Here is a 7,239-nt window from a genome sequence, read left to right as displayed (position 1 = left end):
TTTTTTCCTTCCTATTTCTCCCAGTTAGAATGAGCATGTCTATCCTATGCCTGTTCCAACATTGTATCTTGGAAGCATATAGCTTGTTTGATTTCATAGGCTCACAGCTGGAGGGGAATTTGCCCCAGAATGAATAATACCTTGAGTCTCAGCCATATCTGATTTAGATGATATTTAGATAAGACTCTGAACTTCAGACTTTTGAATTCAATCTGCAATGTGTTAAGACTTTAGGGGCTACTGAGATAGAAAGAATGTGTTTTGATTATGTGAAGGACTTGAACTTTGGGGGGCCAGGGGTGAAATGCTATGGTTTGAAAGTCTGTGTGCCTCCAAATATCATGTTCAAACTTAATCTCCAATGCAGCAATATTAAGTGGTAAAGCCTTTAGGAGGTGATTAGGTCATGAGAGCTCCTCTTTTGTGAATGAAATTAAGGCCTTTAAAGGGGCTTTATACAGCATTTGACCCTTTTTGCCCTTTTGTTTCTTTGGCTATGTGAGGACACAGCATTAGTCCCCTCCAGAGGGCATAGCAACAAAAAGCTATCATGGAAGCAGAGACCAGAGAGACCAGACTCTCACCAGACACGGAACCTGCCAGTGCCTTGATCCTAGACTTCCCAGACTCCAGACTATGAGATACAAATTTCCATCATCTATAAATTACCCAGTCTCAAGTATTCTGTGATAGCAGCACAGACAGACACCGATATACACACCACCTCTCCCTACAAAAATTCAAGAGCTGCAAACAACAATTGTAATTTAGAAGAGGCCATGCAGGAAGGAGCCGGAAAACAGATTCCAGAGAGAAAGACTAAACTGCAGCTTCCAAAAAGTGTGAAACAACATATACTCCTTGAAAGTGAGGGGCACACACTGTGATGCCAATTTTAGTTTGTAATAGGAAGAACGGGGATATGCAAACTGAGGGTATACCTGTGAGATCCAAGAAACAGGGGAAGCTGGGATAAATGAAGAAACTTATGTTTTCCATCTGTGTCTATGGCATCAGAAGAAGATAGAGAAATGTATTTAAAATAATAGTAAATTAAAAGTAATAGAGCTATCTTCATTGAGTGAAGACTAAATGAAATTACACACAAAATCCTGGATCATAGAAAAAAATAACTAATCTGAATAGCCTTGCTCCTCCCTTACACATCTAGTGGGTCAAGAAATGTTTGCCTCTTTTAAAGCTGAGTAATTTTTTTAAAAAAGCATAGAATTTATACAAAGATAAGAGGAGAAAAAAGAAAAGAATAAAGAAAAGCAAATGCTTTCTAAAGAAAAGCAAAGAATATAGAACAGTGCCACGGAGAAAAGGAAAATTGTAATAGAAATTTAAAAGAACTAAAAAACAATGTTCTCTGTTAGACATGAACACAAAGCTCATATGCAAGAACTCAAGGAAGAAAGAGCAAAACAGGAAGAGCTAATTATGGGCTGGAAGCATTCAGAAAAGAAGAAAAAAAAATAGAGCCCTCACAGAAATAAAAGCAAAATTAGAAGGAGCAAAAGGGAAAATAAACACCAGTTAACACAGTATGAGACATAAAAAGGAGACATGAAGGAAAGAAAAAAAAAGTGGAAATAAAGTTTAAAAGATTTCAGAGAAGGAAATTGATATGGAAGACAGTTAAAGGATATCCAGAATAAAGAATGAGAATGTCCAAAAAAGAGCAAAGAAAAACTGAAAGACTTAATATACAAATGGACAATATCAAGACCATATATACAAACACAACTATGACCTACACTCTGCAGTGACCAGGGAACCAAATAACAACCCCTGTAGGAACTGGCCCAAAACAGCTAGGACTTAGTCAAGAACTATCAGCTTCCTTAATTCTGTGTTCTCCTCCACCCCTGCAACCCTCCCCACCCACTTCCAATTAAGAACAGCCTGAGAAAGTCAAATACACTCCCCAAACCAATCACAAAACACACCACTTCTAGTTAGGCAACGGTCTAGGTTAAACAACAACAACAACAATAGAGTCACAAAGTCAAGAGGGAAAATAGCCTGGCCTCACATTTCTTTGTAGCAATGTTCAGTGGTAGAAGAGAGTAGCACAACACCTATGAAACCTTCTGAAAAGAAGGTGAGATCCAAGGATTTTTATATTCTTTGAAACTGTGATTTAGGTTTAAATAAAATGGACAAATTGGATTATTTGCATAAGCCCTCTTATTTGCAAGAGGAATCTACTAGAAGCCAAACGCCATCCAACCAAAAGATTACTAGAAAAGTTATGACAAAAAGACAAGTAAAACAAAGACCCCTTTGCTTAAATGGATTACCAAACTTAAAACAAATGCCAAGTGAAGTGACAGAACAAAATGCGAATGTTATATGCCCTGACAATGTAGAATTATTATAACTAACAAAAATCAACAGAGGAAGAAAAAAAGATGAGAGGCATGGTAGATACAGTGATTCTGCTGAGGATAAAGGATAAGCTTTGAAAAAATCAAATCAAAGACCTAATTATATAGAACAATACAAAAGCAAATAGTAAGAAGATAATATAATTGTAGTACCAGGAGGCAGAGCAGGAAACAGAGAGGAAAAGATATGCCCTCATTCTATCCATTGGCCATAGGAGAAAATCAATAGGTACTAAATAAAGAAATAGAGGATTGGGATGTTATATTTGTTATACTAATAAATGTGAAAGAGTTAAACCCACCTCTTTATAAAGACATTCAGAATATACCACAACATAAAATTGAATTCTGTGCTGAATATAGATTCTCATAAAAGCTGAAAATAATAGAATGGACAAAAGCATGTTAGGCAAATGCATACAAAAAGAAGAAAATCACAATCTGAATATTATACAAAATTAAATTCAGGCTAAGAAGTATTTAACAAGTCAGGGAAGGGTATTTTATAGTACCATAGGGTACAAATTTCAATGAGGATAAAATAATGTGACTATATATGAGCTCTAGAGTAATACAAAGCAAAATCTTTAGGATATTCAAAGTGAAGTAGAGAGAAAAATCACATCAGGCTAGAGTTAGTGGACAGGTTTATAGTGGGTTCATAGTGGCGTCATGCACGCAGACTCCCGCGAGTTCCTCTAAGTTCTTACAGGATTGCTTTGCCTGTTGATCTGAGATTTGCACAGTTCCATAAGAATGGCCCTTGTGGATAAGCACAAGGTCAAGAGGCAGTGATTGGACAGAATCTGTGAAGGTATCCGCCCCCAGGTCCTGAACGGCCCCCGGCACCACACCCCCTGTGGTGCTGCTGGACCACCGCAACTGCACCGTGGACATGCCCATCCTGAAGCACCTGGCCACCGTGGCCTTCTCTTATGTACAGTCCACGCAGGAGATCCACCATTAGGTTTTAAATGATGCCGTGGGCGCCATGACATGCCGCAAAATCACCTTCGCCAGGGAGGACCTGGAGAAGTTCAAGGCCCTGAGAGTGACTGTTGTGGGTAGGCACTGGCCATGACAATGTGGACATCAAGGCTGCCTGTGAGCTCGGGATTGCTGTGTGCAACATCCGTTCCGAGCCAAGGAAGAAACAGCCAACTCCACCATCTGCCACATTCTCAATCTGTACCAGAGGAACCGTGGCTATACTAGGCACTGCGGGAAGGCACGCGGGTACAGAGCATGGAGCAGAGGTGGATCAGGAGCGGTCGGCATCCCTGGGAAGACGCTGGGCCTCATCCGCTTCAGTGGCACGGAGTAGGCGATTGCAGTTCAAGCCAAGGCCTTCGGATTCAGTGTCTTATTTTATAACCCCTACTTGCAGGATGGGATAGAGCAGCCCCTGGGCCTGCAGAGGGTCTATGCCCTGCAGGATTTGCTGTATCAGAGTGACCACCTCTCCATGCACTGCAGTTTCAGTGAACATAACCACAACCTCACCAAAGACTTTACTATAAATCAGATGAGGGAGGGAGAATTCCTTGTGAAGGCAGCCCGTGGTAACTTGGTGGACAAGAAAGCCTTAGGACAGGCCCCCAAGGAAAGCAGGATAGAGGGGCAGCCCTCGACATGCAGGAATCAGAGCCCTTTAGCTTTATTCAGGGTCCGTTGAAAGATGTACCGGATTTCATCTGTACTCCCCATACTGCCTAGTACAGAGAGCAGGCGTCGCTGGAGATGAGAGGCAGCTGCCACCGAGATCTGCTGAGCCATCACAGGTTGCATTCAGAAAGCTTAAGAAACTGTGTGAACAAGGAATTCTTTGTCACATCAGCCCCTTGGTCAGTAATAGAACAGCAAGCAATTCATCTCGAGCTCAATGGTGCCACATACAGGTATCTGCCAGGTATCGTGGGCATGGCTCCAGGAGCTCTCCCTGCAGCCAAGGAAGGGATCATCCTTGGAGGCATCCCAGTGACTCACAACCTCCACACAGTGGCACATCCTTCCCAAGCTCCCTCTCCCAACCGGCCCACAAAACACAGGGACAATCGAGAGCACCCCAACGCGCAATAGCGGAGAATGCCAAAAGGTAATCCTTCTGATACACTTGGGACCAAGAGACAGTGAAAAAATAGATGAAATAAAATAATTTTACAGTCTTTTTAACTGATTCTGGACATATGCATCATTGATGTTGCAGTGTTAAAACTACAAGAGCTAGAAAACTGAAAATGTCATCTGCTTACGGAAGTGCTGAAAGACTAGGATGTGATTTATTAACAACCAACTTCTGTTATTGTGTGTTAAGTTTTTCATCTGTCCATCAAATCACACAAAATAAACAGAGCTTTTTCCTTTGTCAGTCCCTTGGGCATAGCAGGTCCTGACACCCTGTTCTAGAATGTTGCATCAGGAGTTCAAACATCAAAATAAAAAATATTAAGAGGAAATCCTTATCCTGTGACTCTGGTCCCTTCAGTCTACAGGGGCTGGTTACCTCTTTTTGCTAATAGGAAGATTGCATTACTACAAAATAGGGAGAAAACTGTTTGCCTGTGGTAGACACTCGATGCACAGGATTGAAGACAGTACAGGCTCCTGTTCAGAGAAGTGTCTCTCACATCTGAAATGCATACCGAGCAGACAAGTTGGTTGTTCAGTAAAACCCTCTAATGATGCAAAAACAGTGTTGAGTTTCACAAGCTGTTTGTACTCAAATATATTTTCTCAGTTTCAGATCCTCTACTATTTTATTGAGTGGAAAGACTTGAACTAAAAGGTTTAAGAAGATCATGTTGCATTTCCTTATGTCTCAGGAAACACTTTTTCTGGTAACTTGTCAGATTGTCCATGAGCAAACCTACTTTTTTAGATACCGATAAAGTCTTCTTTTCTTCATGTGATACTTCATACAAGAACACTTCAGATGTGTTAGATGTGACTGACTAACAAATCCTATTAGATCTGTGTCAACTAGTTACATGTTCTATTCATAGTCTTCTGTGAATCATTTGCCTTTCTGTTTAAAAGGATGGCCTATTTTGAGCCTTTGTATACGTACATTCCTGTTTTTTTAACCAAAGAGATTTTAAAATTGTCCTAAACAGAAAAATAATGGCTATCGGAAGTGTGTTTTGTTTTAGTGTGAGTTGCCATTACTGTATTTATTGTAAAGCTGGACATTTAGCATTCACTGCCGTTTTCAGTAAAAATTAAATAATACAGTGTCTTAGAGCTGACAAACAGCTTATACGCAAAATAGATAAGGAATGCCTATTTTTATATTGGATTGCTAAATAATAAACAACCTAATATAAAAATAGGTAAGGAGCTTATACAGTCACTTAACAAAAAGAATATTCAAATGGCTTTTAAACATATGAAATTTACCTAACCTTATGAGCTCCTTATGGAAATGTAAGTTAAAAATACAATGAGATGTCACTTTATTCCCATCAGTGTAGCTAAAATTAGAAAGGTCAACACCACCAAGCACTGGTGAGAATGAGGAGGAACAGGAACATTCATATCCCGCTGTTGGAAGAATCAACTCGCACAACCACTTTGAAATCTGTTAGTGTTTTTTTTTTTTTTAACAACGCAATGCCTAAATCTGTACCAATAGAAATGGACCCCACACACACACACACACACACACACACAACCCCAAATGAATGTCTGAGAATGTTCATAGCAGCATTATTCATAAAAACCCAAATATCCATTAACAGAGGATGGATAAATTTTGGTGTATTCATATAATACTACAGAACAATCAAAATTAGTGAATTGCTGCTACATATAACAGTATGTATGAATCTGATTATAGCTCTTTCAGAGAAGCTAAACACAAAAGTATACATACTTTATGCATATCAATGGCAATACATGATTTCATTTATACAGTATATGAGCACTAGCAAAACTAAGTTATGATTTTCAAAGTTGGGATGGTGGTTGCTTTGAAGAATTTGGAGGGGGAGTGATTGGAGAGCTATAGAAAATGTTCCTGGGATGCTGTTACAAGGGCATTCACCTTTTCATAAGTTAGCTGGGCTACACACTTTTGATTTGCGCATTTTTCAGCATGCATCCCATACTTCAATTTAAAATTTCATTTTCAAAAGAAAAAAACTTCAACAGTCAAAAGTATTTTTAAGTTTATTTCTATCGGATTGAGCCACTGGAATTGCAGAGTTTATTATAACAGCTAAAACTATCCTAATTACTACAGAACTTTAGAGGTCATCAACAATTATTTTTACAGATAAGTCAACTGTGGCCTAGAAAATTAAGGGACTTAACCAATGTCACAGAGCTAGTTAGTGACAAGCTCTGGTCTATTAGCCTCCAAATCCAGTTGCTTTTTCTTTTTCACTATGTTTCACTGCCTCAACTTCATGTGCACACCACTTAACACTCTCATCCCACTTGGCTCCCAATAAACAAACCATAATAACAGAAAGTGATATCTACCCACTCAGCAGACAATTTCGTATGATAGTACCTACTGAAATTGCTTCTGAAATTACCTAAATGTCTTCCTGTAAACCTTAGTAATTGAGTTTGGCACATAACATACTTTGAAAAAGAAAATACTTTTCCCAAATCGAACACTTCATTAGTTAATTCCAAGTGTTTTGCTACCCCTAAATCATGCATCTATTTTGCAGTTTTTGTAACCTATTAGCGTTGTGATGGATTAGATGTTTTAATTAAGCCAAATGATGTCCTATAATGTCCCTAAAGAGTGGTATGAATGGAAAACTTTAAAATAAACACATCTGGACAAAAATCAAATGTATGAACAAAGAAAATCATATGTTTTAGCCACTCAAAA

General features: G+C 39.0%; 1 pseudogene; it reads left to right on the top strand.

The window, feature by feature from the left end:
* Positions 1–2,109: 2,109 nt before the first annotated feature.
* Positions 2,110–6,900, top strand: LOC110741058 (annotated as a pseudogene).
* Positions 6,901–7,239: the final 339 nt, after the last annotated feature.

Source organism: Papio anubis, chromosome 14 (assembly GCF_008728515.1).
Source record: "Papio anubis isolate 15944 chromosome 14, Panubis1.0, whole genome shotgun sequence".
In the NCBI taxonomy this organism is placed as follows: domain Eukaryota; kingdom Metazoa; phylum Chordata; class Mammalia; order Primates; family Cercopithecidae; genus Papio; species Papio anubis.
The sequence above is the reverse complement of the archived record's forward strand: the minus strand, read 5'-3'. Positions and strand labels throughout refer to the sequence as shown.